The sequence below is a fragment of the Jaculus jaculus genome, chromosome 2 (assembly GCF_020740685.1).
Source record: "Jaculus jaculus isolate mJacJac1 chromosome 2, mJacJac1.mat.Y.cur, whole genome shotgun sequence".
NCBI classification, from domain to species: Eukaryota; Metazoa; Chordata; class Mammalia; order Rodentia; family Dipodidae; genus Jaculus; species Jaculus jaculus.
The window spans coordinates 4,132,349-4,147,142 of record NC_059103.1 but is presented as its reverse complement, the minus strand read 5'-3'; positions in this window follow the sequence as shown (position 1 = coordinate 4,147,142).

Genomic DNA, 14,794 nt, shown 5'->3' with positions numbered 1-14,794 from the left:
TGCTCTGACCTCTGAAAATCAGAGATGAAATGAAAACTATGCAAGATATCTCAATGGTGACACATGGCCCTAAATATTTCTCCTGCAACGGGGATATCTTCGAAACAACTATGAACGTGACTTCCATTTGACCCAAAGACATTGCTATCATTTTCTGGCAAGTCAAGATATCATTCCAGTGCCAGACCCAAGAACCTGTTTGGAGCACTGGAGGCACTGTTGTGTACTGTCGTGTACAATGTCAGCATACAGTAGAGTCCTGCCTGCTCTTTTCTTTCCATATCACCTGGGAATTGCTCATGATGTGAGGAGCATGCAAGGCCACAACAAATCCTAACTGTGCTCACAGAGGACCGTGTGTCATGTACTCAGCGTATTTCCCTTGATATCTGTGGGCGTGACTCAAAGAAGGAGGGGCACGTCCGTGATGATCCAATCCTTAGCCTTCTGGTCCTTCATTCCACCTGCATGCATTGTCGGGGCAGGATGGTTCTCAGAGCCTGTGCGTGGGCGTACCCAAACCCTCAGAATACACGAATGGACCGCGACGCTCCTAATTCTTTCGGGCCTGGCTTCAGCAATTTTGCCCTGGGCCTCTAAGGTGAAAAGCATATGGATTCCTGAGGATGGGTTTGACGTGACTCACATTTTCGAGAGACTCCTGTGTGCCTGCTGCCTCAAACACACGTCGGTGCTCCCGCTAGACAGGGCCTCAGGACTCACTGGTAGCTTCTCTCTTCACCTGGAAGCTCTGCGTGTCCCATGCGGATGGGACCACTTGAGTCCCGTGGGTGTCAGGGGCCCCCTTTCCCTAGCACGCAGAGAGTCCCTGCATCTTCGAGGCCTTCTCTTTGTCCAAAAAGCTCCCGATTCTCTAACCTAGGGTGAGAGCGAATGCTATCACCCTAGGTTAGAGAATCGGCTCTCTTCAGAGAAACGGTCAGATTGACATCATTCACAAAGATGGCCGACGCAGGGCCATGGGCCAGCCGCAGTCACTCGTGTTCAAATTGAGCAATTTCTGCGGGTTCAGCCCCTCACTTACAATTGGTGAGCCTACTGTCATGGGGCTGTCTGAAATGCGAGGGAGCAGGGCGCGGAGGCTGTGTTTCTCTGGCAAGGAGACAGCTCCAGAAAGTCTCCGTTAATTGGCCGGAGGCGGAGGGCCTCCCCGAGCGCCAAGCCAGCTGATGGAGCACGAGAGCCTGCCTGACATATAACAAATACAGACATGAGAAAACCGTCGCGAACGTCTCAGTCCACTTCCGTGCACTGCTCACTTACCCTTGTCACTGGTGATGATGAGGGGTCACTTCTTCTGAAACGTGCAGGGATGCTGGTGCAGGTTTCTTGAGAGAGAGCCTGGCAACTCCGGGACTTGTCAGGAGCGCTGTTTTCTTGCCACCCAATGACAGAGGCGCTAGGACTCTTGCTTGTGTGTTGAATGCCACTCCCATAGGTCCTTGAATTCCTTCTTGACTTGTCTTGAATAGGAATTGATCTGCTTACCTTCTATCAGAATCAAATTGCCAAGTACACAGGACAGGTGCTGGCCAAGGAGGCGCTGTCTCTTCAGAAAGCGGTGTGGAGCAGGTTTTCATCGCCCCCCCCCACCCCCACACAAGGGGGGTGGCCAAGCATTTTACTTATTTAACTAGGAGAGAGAAAGGGAGAGATCGAGAAGAGTTAAAAGGACACACGGCAGGATATGGGCACACCAGGTGCCCTAGCACACACGAGCGCCCCCTTGTGTCTCAGGCCTGCTTATGGCCCAAGGCTCGAACCGGCGTCCTGGGGTTTCAGAGTCAAAAGACCTAACCTTTGCGCCACTTGCCGACTGCCACGCAGCCCGCGGCTTGTTCCCTTTGTCCTCTCTACCTCCAGGTGGGCTTTAATTCTACCAGCAGGTGTCCTGCGATTCAGCAGGTAGCCTCAGGCTGGCTGCAATGTCATGTTCATCCTCTTTTTTTTTTTTTTTTTTTGTATGTTCATCCTCTTATCTCTGCTGACACTATAGGTGACTGCCATGACTTCCAGCCCGCTGTGTTTATGATACTCAACTGCTCTGACCTCTGAAAATCAGAGATGAAATGAAAACTATGCAAGATGTCTCAATGGTGACACATGGCCCTAAATATTTCTCCTGCAACGGGGATATCTTCGAAACAACTATGAACGTGACTTCCATTTGACCCAAAGACATTGCTATCATTTTCTGGCAAGTCAAGATATCATTCCAGTGCCAGACCCAAGAACCTGTTTGGAGCACTGGAGGCACTGTTGTGTACTGTCGTGTACAATGTCAGCATACAGTAGAGTCCTGCCTGCTCTTTTCTTTCCATATCACCTGGGAATTGCTCATGATGTGAGGAGCATGCAAGGCCACAACAAATCCTAACTGTGCTCACAGAGGACCGTGTGTCATGTACTCAGCGTATTTCCCTTGATATCTGTGGGCGTGACTCAAAGAAGGAGGGGCACGTCCGTGATGATCCAATCCTTAGCCTTCTGGTCCTTCATTCCACCTGCATGCATTGTCGGGGCAGGATGGTTCTCAGAGCCTGTGCGTGGGCGTACCCAAACCCTCAGAATACACGAATGGACCGCGACGCTCCTAATTCTTTCGGGCCTGGCTTCAGCAATTTTGCCCTGGGCCTCTAAGGTGAAAAGCATATGGATTCCTGAGGATGGGTTTGACGTGACTCACATTTTCGAGAGACTCCTGTGTGCCTGCTGCCTCAAACACACGTCGGTGCTCCCGCTAGACAGGGCCTCAGGACTCACTGGTAGCTTCTCTCTTCACCTGGAAGCTCTGCGTGTCCCATGCGGATGGGACCACTTGAGTCCCGTGGGTGTCAGGGGCCCCCTTTCCCTAGCACGCAGAGAGTCCCTGCATCTTCGAGGCCTTCTCTTTGTCCAAAAAGCTCCCGATTCTCTAACCTAGGGTGAGAGCGAATGCTATCACCCTAGGTTAGAGAATCGGCTCTCTTCAGAGAAACGGTCAGATTGACATCATTCACAAAGATGGCCGACGCAGGGCCATGGGCCAGCCGCAGTCACTCGTGTTCAAATTGAGCAATTTCTGCGGGTTCAGCCCCTCACTTACAATTGGTGAGCCTACTGTCATGGGGCTGTCTGAAATGCGAGGGAGCAGGGCGCGGAGGCTGTGTTTCTCTGGCAAGGAGACAGCTCCAGAAAGTCTCCGTTAATTGGCCGGAGGCGGAGGGCCTCCCCGAGCGCCAAGCCAGCTGATGGAGCACGAGAGCCTGCCTGACATATAACAAATACAGACATGAGAAAACCGTCGAGAACGTCTCAGTCCACTTCCGTGCACTGCTCACTTACCCTTGTCACTGGTGATGATGAGGGGTCACTTCTTCTGAAACGTGCAGGGATGCTGGTGCAGGTTTCTTGAGAGAGAGCCTGGCAACTCCGGGACCTGTCAGGAGCGCTGTTTTCTTTCCACCCAATGACAGAGGCGCTAGGACTCTTGCTTGTGTGTTGAATGCCACTCCCATAGGTCCTTGAATTCCTTCTTGACTTGTCTTGAATAGGAATTGATCTGCTTACCTTCTATCAGAATCAAATTGCCAAGTACACAGGACAGGTGCTGGCCAAGGAGGCGCTGTCTCTTCAGAAAGCGGTGTGGAGCAGGTTTTCATCGCCCCCCCCCACCCCCACACAAGGGGGGTGGCCAAGCATTTTACTTATTTAACTAGGAGAGAGAAAGGGAGAGATCGAGAAGAGTTAAAAGGACACACGGCAGGATATGGGCACACCAGGTGCCCTAGCACACACGAGCGCCCCCTTGTGTCTCAGGCCTGCTTATGGCCCAAGGCTCGAACCGGCGTCCTGGGGTTTCAGAGTCAAAAGACCTAACCTTTGCGCCACTTGCCGACTGCCACGCAGCCCGCGGCTTGTTCCCTTTGCCCTTCTACCTCCAGGTGGGCTTTAATTCTACCAGCAGGTGTCCTGCGATTCAGCAGGTAGCCTCAGGCTGGCTGCAATGTCATGTTCATCCTCTTTTTTTTTTTTTTTTTTTTGTATGTTCATCCTCTTATCTCTGCTGACACTATAGGTGACTGCCATGACTTCCAGCCCGCTGTGTTTATGATACTCAACTGCTCTGACCTCTGAAAATCAGAGATGAAATGAGAACTATGCAAGATGTCTCAATGGTGACACATGGCCCTAAATATTTCTCCTGCAACGGGGATATCTTCGAAACAACTATGAACGTGACTTCCATTTGACCCAAAGACATTGCTATCATTTTCTGGCAAGTCAAGATATCATTCCAGTGCCAGACCCAAGAACCTGTTTGGAGCACTGGAGGCACTGTTGTGTACTGTCGTGTACAATGTCAGCATACAGTAGAGTCCTGCCTGCTCTTTTCTTTCCATATCACCTGGGAATTGCTCATGATGTGAGGAGCATGCAAGGCCACAACAAATCCTAACTGTGCTCACAGAGGACCGTGTGTCATGTACTCAGCGTATTTCCCTTGATATCTGTGGGCGTGACTCAAAGAAGGAGGGGCACGTCCGTGATGATCCAATCCTTAGCCTTCTGGTCCTTCATTCCACCTGCATGCATTGTCGGGGCAGGATGGTTCTCAGAGCCTGTGCGTGGGCGTACCCAAACCCTCAGAATACACGAATGGACCGCGACGCTCCTAATTCTTTCGGGCCTGGCTTCAGCAATTTTGCCCTGGGCCTCTAAGGTGAAAAGCATATGGATTCCTGAGGATGGGTTTGACGTGACTCACATTTTCGAGAGACTCCTGTGTGCCTGCTGCCTCAAACACACGTCGGTGCTCCCGCTCGACAGGGCCTCAGGACTCACTGGTAGCTTCTCTCTTCACCTGGAAGCTCTGCGTGTCCCATGCGGATGGGACCACTTGAGTCCCGTGGGTGTCAGGGGCCCCCTTTCCCTAGCACGCAGAGAGTCCCTGCATCTTCGAGGCCTTCTCTTTGTCCAAAAAGCTCCCGATTCTCTAACCTAGGGTGAGAGCGAATGCTATCACCCTAGGTTAGAGAATCGGCTCTCTTCAGAGAAACGGTCAGATTGACATCATTCACAAAGATGGCGGACGCAGGGACATGGGCCAGCCACAGTCACTCGTGTTCAAATTGAGCAATTTCTGCGGGTTCAGCCCCTCACTTACAATTGGTGAGCCTACTGTCATGGGGCTGTCTGAAATGCGAGGGAGCAGGGCGCGGAGGCTGTGTTTCTCTGGCAAGGAGACAGCTCCAGAAAGTCTCCGTTAATTGGCCGGAGGCGGAGGGCCTCCCCGAGCGCCAAGCCAGCTGATGGAGCACGAGAGCCTGCCTGACATATAACAAATACAGACATGAGAAAACCGTCGCGAACGTCTCAGTCCACTTCCGTGCACTGCTCACTTACCCTTGTCACTGGTGATGATGAGGGGTCACTTCTTCTGAAACGTGCAGGGATGCTGGTGCAGGTTTCTTGAGAGAGAGCCTGGCAACTCCGGGACCTGTCAGGAGCGCTGTTTTCTTTCCACCCAATGACAGAGGCGCTAGGACTCTTGCTTGTGTGTTGAATGCCACCCCCATAGGTCCTTGAATTCCTTCTTGACTTGTCTTGAATAGGAATTGATCTGCTTACCTTCTATCAGAATCAAATTGCCAAGTACACAGGACAGGTGCTGGCCAAGGAGGCGCTGTCTCTTCAGAAAGCGGTGTGGAGCAGGTTTTCATCGCCCCCCCCCACCCCCACACAAGGGGGGTGGCCAAGCATTTTACTTATTTAACTAGGAGAGAGAAAGGGAGAGATCGAGAAGAGTTAAAAGGACACACGGCAGGATATGGGCACACCAGGTGCCCTAGCACACACGAGCGCCCCCTTGTGTCTCAGGCCTGCTTATGTCCAAGGGCTCGAACCGGCGTCCTGGGGTTTCAGAGTCAAAAGACCTAACCTTTGCGCCACTTGCCGACTGCCACGCAGCCCGCGGCTTGTTCCCTTTGTCCTCTCTACCTCCAGGTGGGCTTTAATTCTACCAGCAGGTGTCCTGCGATTCAGCAGGTAGCCTCAGGCTGGCTGCAATGTCATGTTCATCCTCTTTTTTTTTTTTTTTTTTTTTTTATGTTCATCCTCTTATCTCTGCTGACACTATAGGTGACTGCCATGACTTCCAGCCCGCTGTGTTTATGATACTCAACTGCTCTGACCTCTGAAAATCAGAGATGAAATGAAAACTATGCAAGATGTCTCAATGGTGACACATGGCCCTAAATATTTCTCCTGCAACGGGGATATCTTCGAAACAACTATGAACGTGACTTCCATTTGACCCAAAGACATTGCTATCATTTTCTGGCAAGTCAAGATATCATTCCAGTGCCAGACCCAAGAACCTGTTTGGAGCACTGGAGGCACTGTTGTGTACTGTCGTGTACAATGTCAGCATACAGTAGAGTCCTGCCTGCTCTTTTCTTTCCATATCACCTGGGAATTGCTCATGATGTGAGGAGCATGCAAGGCCACAACAAATCCTAACTGTGCTCACAGAGGACCGTGTGTCATGTACTCAGCGTATTTCCCTTGATATCTGTGGGCGTGACTCAAAGAAGGAGGGGCACGTCCGTGATGATCCAATCCTTAGCCTTCTGGTCCTTCATTCCACCTGCATGCATTGTCGGGGCAGGATGGTTCTCAGAGCCTGTGCGTGGGCGTACCCAAACCCTCAGAATACACGAATGGACCGCGACGCTCCTAATTCTTTCGGGCCTGGCTTCAGCAATTTTGCCCTGGGCCTCTAAGGTGAAAAGCATATGGATTCCTGAGGATGGGTTTGACGTGACTCACATTTTCGAGAGACTCCTGTGTGCCTGCTGCCTCAAACACACGTCGGTGCTCCCGCTAGACAGGGCCTCAGGACTCACTGGTAGCTTCTCTCTTCACCTGGAAGCTCTGCGTGTCCCATGCGGATGGGACCACTTGAGTCCCGTGGGTGTCAGGGGCCCCCTTTCCCTAGCACGCAGAGAGTCCCTGCATCTTCGAGGCCTTCTCTTTGTCCAAAAAGCTCCCGATTCTCTAACCTAGGGTGAGAGCGAATGCTATCACCCTAGGTTAGAGAATCGGCTCTCTTCAGAGAAACGGTCAGATTGACATCATTCACAAAGATGGCCGACGCAGGGCCATGGGCCAGCCGCAGTCACTCGTGTTCAAATTGAGCAATTTCTGCGGGTTCAGCCCCTCACTTACAATTGGTGAGCCTACTGTCATGGGGCTGTCTGAAATGCGAGGGAGCAGGGCGCGGAGGCTGTGTTTCTCTGGCAAGGAGACAGCTCCAGAAAGTCTCCGTTAATTGGCCGGAGGCGGAGGGCCTCCCCGAGCGCCAAGCCAGCTGATGGAGCACGAGAGCCTGCCTGACATATAACAAATACAGACATGAGAAAACCGTCGCGAACGTCTCAGTCCACTTCCGTGCACTGCTCACTTACCCTTGTCACTGGTGATGATGAGGGGTCACTTCTTCTGAAACGTGCAGGGATGCTGGTGCAGGTTTCTTGAGAGAGAGCCTGGCAACTCCGGGACCTGTCAGGAGCGCTGTTTTCTTTCCACCCAATGACAGAGGCGCTAGGACTCTTGCTTGTGTGTTGAATGCCACTCCCATAGGTCCTTGAATTCCTTCTTGACTTGTCTTGAATAGGAATTGATCTGCTTACCTTCTATCAGAATCAAATTGCCAAGTACACAGGACAGGTGCTGGCCAAGGAGGCGCTGTCTCTTCAGAAAGCGGTGTGGAGCAGGTTTTCATCGCCCCCCCCCACCCCCACACAAGGGGGGTGGCCAAGCATTTTACTTATTTAACTAGGAGAGAGAAAGGGAGAGATCGAGAAGAGTTAAAAGGACACACGGCAGGATATGGGCACACCAGGTGCCCTAGCACACACGAGCGCCCCCTTGTGTCTCAGGCCTGCTTATGGCCCAGGGCTCGAACCGGCGTCCTGGGGTTTCAGAGTCAAAAGACCTAACCTTTGCGCCACTTGCCGACTGCCACGCAGCCCGCGGCTTGTTCCCTTTGTAACTTCTACCTCCAGGTGGGCTTTAATTCTACCAGCAGGTGTCCTGCGATTCAGCAGGTAGCCTCAGGCTGGCTGCAATGTTATTTTCATCCTCTTTTTTTTTTTTTTTTTTTGTATGTTCATCCTCTTATCTCTGCTGACACTATAGGTGACTGCCATGACTTCCAGCCCGCTGTGTTTATGATACTCAACTGCTCTGACCTCTGAAAATCAGAGATGAAATGAAAACTATGCAAGATATCTCAATGGTGACACATGGCCCTAAATATTTCTCCTGCAACGGGGATATCTTCGAAACAACTATGAACGTGACTTCCATTTGACCCAAAGACATTGCTATCATTTTCTGGCAAGTCAAGATATCATTCCAGTGCCAGACCCAAGAACCTGTTTGGAGCACTGGAGGCACTGTTGTGTACTGTCGTGTACAATGTCAGCATACAGTAGAGTCCTGCCTGCTCTTTTCTTTCCATATCACCTGGGAATTGCTCATGATGTGAGGAGCATGCAAGGCCACAACAAATCCTAACTGTGCTCACAGAGGACCGTGTGTCATGTACTCAGCGTATTTCCCTTGATATCTGTGGGCGTGACTCAAAGAAGGAGGGGCACGTCCGTGATGATCCAATCCTTAGCCTTCTGGTCCTTCATTCCACCTGCATGCATTGTCGGGGCAGGATGGTTCTCAGAGCCTGTGCGTGGGCGTACCCAAACCCTCAGAATACACGAATGGACCGCGACGCTCCTAATTCTTTCGGGCCTGGCTTCAGCAATTTTGCCCTGGGCCTCTAAGGTGAAAAGCATATGGATTCCTGAGGATGGGTTTGACGTGACTCACATTTTCGAGAGACTCCTGTGTGCCTGCTGCCTCAAACACACGTCGGTGCTCCCGCTAGACAGGGCCTCAGGACTCACTGGTAGCTTCTCTCTTCACCTGGAAGCTCTGCGTGTCCCATGCGGATGGGACCACTTGAGTCCCGTGGGTGTCAGGGGCCCCCTTTCCCTAGCACGCAGAGAGTCCCTGCATCTTCGAGGCCTTCTCTTTGTCCAAAAAGCTCCCGATTCTCTAACCTAGGGTGAGAGCGAATGCTATCACCCTAGGTTAGAGAATCGGCTCTCTTCAGAGAAACGGTCAGATTGACATCATTCACAAAGATGGCGGACGCAGGGCCATGGGCCAGCCGCAGTCACTCGTGTTCAAATTGAGCAATTTCTGCGGGTTCAGCCCCTCACTTACAATTGGTGAGCCTACTGTCATGGGGCTGTCTGAAATGCGAGGGAGCAGGGCGCGGAGGCTGTGTTTCTCTGGCAAGGAGACAGCTCCAGAAAGTCTCCGTTAATTGGCCGGAGGCGGAGGGCCTCCCCGAGCGCCAAGCCAGCTGATGGAGCACGAGAGCCTGCCTGACATATAACAAATACAGACATGAGAAAACCGTCGCGAACGTCTCAGTCCACTTCCGTGCACTGCTCACTTACCCTTGTCACTGGTGATGATGAGGGGTCACTTCTTCTGAAACGTGCAGGGATGCTGGTGCAGGTTTCTTGAGAGAGAGCCTGGCAACTCCGGGACCTGTCAGGAGCGCTGTTTTCTTTCCACCCAATGACAGAGGCGCTAGGACTCTTGCTTGTGTGTTGAATGCCACTCCCATAGGTCCTTGAATTCCTTCTTGACTTGTCTTGAATAGGAATTGATCTGCTTACCTTCTATCAGAATCAAATTGCCAAGTACACAGGACAGGTGCTGGCCAAGGAGGCGCTGTCTCTTCAGAAAGCGGTGTGGAGCAGGTTTTCATCGCCCCCCCCAACCCCCACACAAGGGGGGTGGCCAAGCATTTTACTTATTTAACTAGGAGAGAGAAAGGGAGAGATCGAGAAGAGTTAAAAGGACACACGGCAGGATATGGGCACACCAGGTGCCCTAGCACACACGAGCGCCCCCTTGTGTCTCAGGCCTGCTTATGGCCCAGGGCTCGAACCGGCGTCCTGGGGTTTCAGAGTCAAAAGACCTAACCTTTGCGCCACTTGCCGACTGCCACGCAGCCCGCGGCTTGTTCCCTTTGTCCCTTCTACCTCCAGGTGGGCTTTAATTCTACCAGCAGGTGTCCTGCGATTCAGCAGGTAGCCTCAGGCTGGCTGCAATGTCATGTTCATCCTCTTTTTTTTTTTTTTTTTTTTGTATGTTCATCCTCTTATCTCTGCTGACACTATAGGTGACTGCCATGACTTCCAGCCCGCTGTGTTTATGATACTCAACTGCTCTGACCTCTGAAAATCAGAGATGAAATGAAAACTATGCAAGATATCTCAATGGTGACACATGGCCCTAAATATTTGTCCTGCAACGGGGATATCTTCGAAACAACTATGAACGTGACTTCCATTTGACCCAAAGACATTGCTATCATTTTCTGGCAAGTCAAGATATCATTCCAGTGCCAGACCCAAGAACCTGTTTGGAGCACTGGAGGCACTGTTGTGTACTGTCGTGTACAATGTCAGCATACAGTAGAGTCCTGCCTGCTCTTTTCTTTCCATATCACCTGGGAATTGCTCATGATGTGAGGAGCATGCAAGGCCACAACAAATCCTAACTGTGCTCACAGAGGACCGTGTGTCATGTACTCAGCGTATTTCCCTTGATATCTGTGGGCGTGACTCAAAGAAGGAGGGGCACGTCCGTGATGATCCAATCCTTAGCCTTCTGGTCCTTCATTCCACCTGCATGCATTGTCGGGGCAGGATGGTTCTCAGAGCCTGTGCGTGGGCGTACCCAAACCCTCAGAATACACGAATGGACCGCGACGCTCCTAATTCTTTCGGGCCTGGCTTCAGCAATTTTGCCCTGGGCCTCTAAGGTGAAAAGCATATGGATTCCTGAGGATGGGTTTGACGTGACTCACATTTTCGAGAGACTCCTGTGTGCCTGCTGCCTCAAACACACGTCGGTGCTCCCGCAAGACAGGGCCTCAGGACTCACTGGTAGCTTCTCTCTTCACCTGGAAGCTCTGCGTGTCCCATGCGGATGGGACCACTTGAGTCCCGTGGGTGTCAGGGGCCCCCTTTCCCTAGCACGCAGAGAGTCCCTGCATCTTCGAGGCCTTCTCTTTGTCCAAAAAGCTCCCGATTCTCTAACCTAGGGTGAGAGCGAATGCTATCACCCTAGGTTAGAGAATCGGCTCTCTTCAGAGAAACGGTCAGATTGACATCATTCACAAAGATGGCCGACGCAGGGCCATGGGCCAGCCGCAGTCACTCGTGTTCAAATTGAGCAATTTCTGCGGGTTCAGCCCCTCACTTACAATTGGTGAGCCTACTGTCATGGGGCTGTCTGAAATGCGAGGGAGCAGGGCGCGGAGGCTGTGTTTCTCTGGCAAGGAGACAGCTCCAGAAAGTCTCCGTGAATTGGCCGGAGGCGGAGGGCCTCCCCGAGCGCCAAGCCAGCTGATGGAGCACGAGAGCCTGCCTGACATATAACAAATACAGACATGAGAAAACCGTCGCGAACGTCTCAGTCCACTTCCGTGGACTGCTCACTTACCCTTGTCACTGGTGATGATGAGGGGTCACTTCTTCGGAAACGTGCAGGGATGCTGGTGCAGGTTTCTTGAGAGAGAGCCTGGCAACTCCGGGACTTGTCAGGAGCGCTGTTTTCTTTCCACCCAATGACAGAGGCGCTAGGACTCTTGCTTGTGTGTTGAATGCCACTCCCATAGGTCCTTGAATTCCTTCTTGACTTGTCTTGAATAGGAATTGATCTGCTTACCTTCTATCAGAATCAAATTGCCAAGTACACAGGACAGGTGCTGGCCAAGGAGGCGCTGTCTCTTCAGAAAGCGGTGTGGAGCAGGTTTTCATCGCCCCCCCCCACCCCCACACACGGGGGGTGGCCAAGCATTTTACTTATTTAACTAGGAGAGAGAAAGGGAGAGATCGAGAAGAGTTAAAAGGACACACGGCAGGATATGGGCACACCAGGTGCCCTAGCACACACGAGCGCCCCCTTGTGTCTCAGGCCTGCTTATGGCCCAGGGCTCGAACCGGCGTCCTGGGGTTTCAGAGTCAAAAGACCTAACCTTTGCGCCACTTGCCGACTGCCACGCAGCCCGCGGCTTGTTCCCTTTGTAACTTCTACCTCCAGGTGGGCTTTCATTCTACCAGCAGGTGTCCTGCGATTCAGCAGGTAGCCTCAGGCTGGCTGCAATGTCATGTTCATCCTCTTTTTTTTTTTTTTTTTTTGTATGTTCATCCTCTTATCTCTGCTGACACTATAGGTGACTGCCATGACTTCCAGCCCGCTGTGTTTATGATACTCAACTGCTCTGACCTCTGAAAATCAGAGATGAAATGAAAACTATGCAAGATATCTCAATGGTGACACATGGCCCTAAATATTTCTCCTGCAACGGGGATATCTTCGAAACAACTATGAACGTGACTTCCATTTGACCCAAAGACATTGCTATCATTTTCTGGCAAGTCAAGATATCATTCCAGTGCCAGACCCAAGAACCTGTTTGGAGCACTGGAGGCACTGTTGTGTACTGTCGTGTACAATGTCAGCATACAGTAGAGTCCTGCCTGCTCTTTTCTTTCCATATCACCTGGGAATTGCTCATGATGTGAGGAGCATGCAAGGCCACAACAAATCCTAACTGTGCTCACAGAGGACCGTGTGTCATGTACTCAGCGTATTTCCCTTGATATCTGTGGGCGTGACTCAAAGAAGGAGGGGCACGTCCGTGATGATCCAATCCTTAGCCTTCTGGTCCTTCATTCCACCTGCATGCATTGTCGGGGCAGGATGGTTCTCAGAGCCTGTGCGTGGGCGTACCCAAACCCTCAGAATACACGAATGGACCGCGACGCTCCTAATTCTTTCGGGCCTGGCTTCAGCAATTTTGCCCTGGGCCTCTAAGGTGAAAAGCATATGGATTCCTGAGGATGGGTTTGACGTGACTCACATTTTCGAGAGACTCCTGTGTGCCTGCTGCCTCAAACACACGTCGGTGCTCCCGCTCGACAGGGCCTCAGGACTCACTGGTAGCTTCTCTCTTCACCTGGAAGCTCTGCGTGTCCCATGCGGATGGGACCACTTGAGTCCCGTGGGTGTCAGGGGCCCCCTTTCCCTAGCACGCAGAGAGTCCCTGCATCTTCGAGGCCTTCTCTTTGTCCAAAAAGCTCCCGATTCTCTAACCTCGGGTGAGAGCGAATGCTATCACCCTAGGTTAGAGAATCGGCTCTCTTCAGAGAAACGGTCAGATTGACATCATTCACAAAGATGGCGGACGCAGGGACATGGGCCAGCCGCAGTCACTCGTGTTCAAATTGAGCAATTTCTGCGGGTTCAGCCCCTCACTTACAATTGGTGAGCCTACTGTCATGGGGCTGTCTGAAATGCGAGGGAGCAGGGCGCGGAGGCTGTGTTTCTCTGGCAAGGAGACAGCTCCAGAAAGTCTCCGTTAATTGGCCGGAGGCGGAGGGCCTCCCCGAGCGCCAAGCCAGCTGATGGAGCACGAGAGCCTGCCTGACATATAACAAATACAGACATGAGAAAACCGTCGCGAACGTCTCAGTCCACTTCCGTGCACTGCTCACTTACCCTTGTCACTGGTGATGATGAGGGGTCACTTCTTCTGAAACGTGCAGGGGTGCTGGTGCAGGTTTCTTGAGAGAGAGCCTGGCAACTCCGGGACCTGTCAGGAGCGCTGTTTTCTTTCCACCCAATGACAGAGGCGCTAGGACTCTTGCTTGTGTGTTGAATGCCACTCCCATAGGTCCTTGAATTCCTTCTTGACTTGTCTTGAATAGGAATTGATCTGCTTACCTTCTATCAGAATCAAATTGCCAAGTACACAGGACAGGTGCTGGCCAAGGAGGCGCTGTCTCTTCAGAAAGCGGTGTGGAGCAGGTTTTCATCGCCCCCCCCCACCCCCACACAAGGGGGGTGGCCAAGCATTTTACTTATTTAACTAGGAGAGAGAAAGGGAGAGATCGAGAAGAGTTAAAAGGACACACGGCAGGATATGGGCACACCAGGTGCCCTAGCACACACGAGCGCCCCCTTGTGTCTCAGGCCTGCTTATGGCCCAGGGCTCGAACCGGCGTCCTGGGGTTTCAGAGTCAAAAGACCTAACCTTTGCGCCACTTGCCGACTGCCACGCAGCCCGCGGCTTGTTCCCTTTGTAACTTCTACCTCCAGGTGGGCTTTCATTCTACCAGCAGGTGTCCTGCGATTCAGCAGGTAGCCTCAGGCTGGCTGCAATGTCATGTTCATCCTCTTTTTTTTTTTTTTTTTTTGTATGTTCATCCTCTTATCTCTGCTGACACTATAGGTGACTGCCATGACTTCCAGCCCGCTGTGTTTATGATACTCAACTGCTCTGACCTCTGAAAATCAGAGATGAAATGAAAACTATGCAAGATATCTCAATGGTGACACATGGCCCTAAATATTTCTCCTGCAACGGGGATATCTTCGAAACAACTATGAACGTGACTTCCATTTGACCCAAAGACATTGCTATCATTTTCTGGCAAGTCAAGATATCATTCCAGTGCCAGACCCAAGAACCTGTTTGGAGCACTGGAGGCACTGTTGTGTACTGTCGTGTACAATGTCAGCATACAGTAGAGTCCTGCCTGCTCTTTTCTTTCCATATCACCTGGGAATTGCTCATGATGTGAGGAGCATGCAAGGCCACAACAAATCCTAACTGTGCTCACAGAGGACCGTGTGTCAT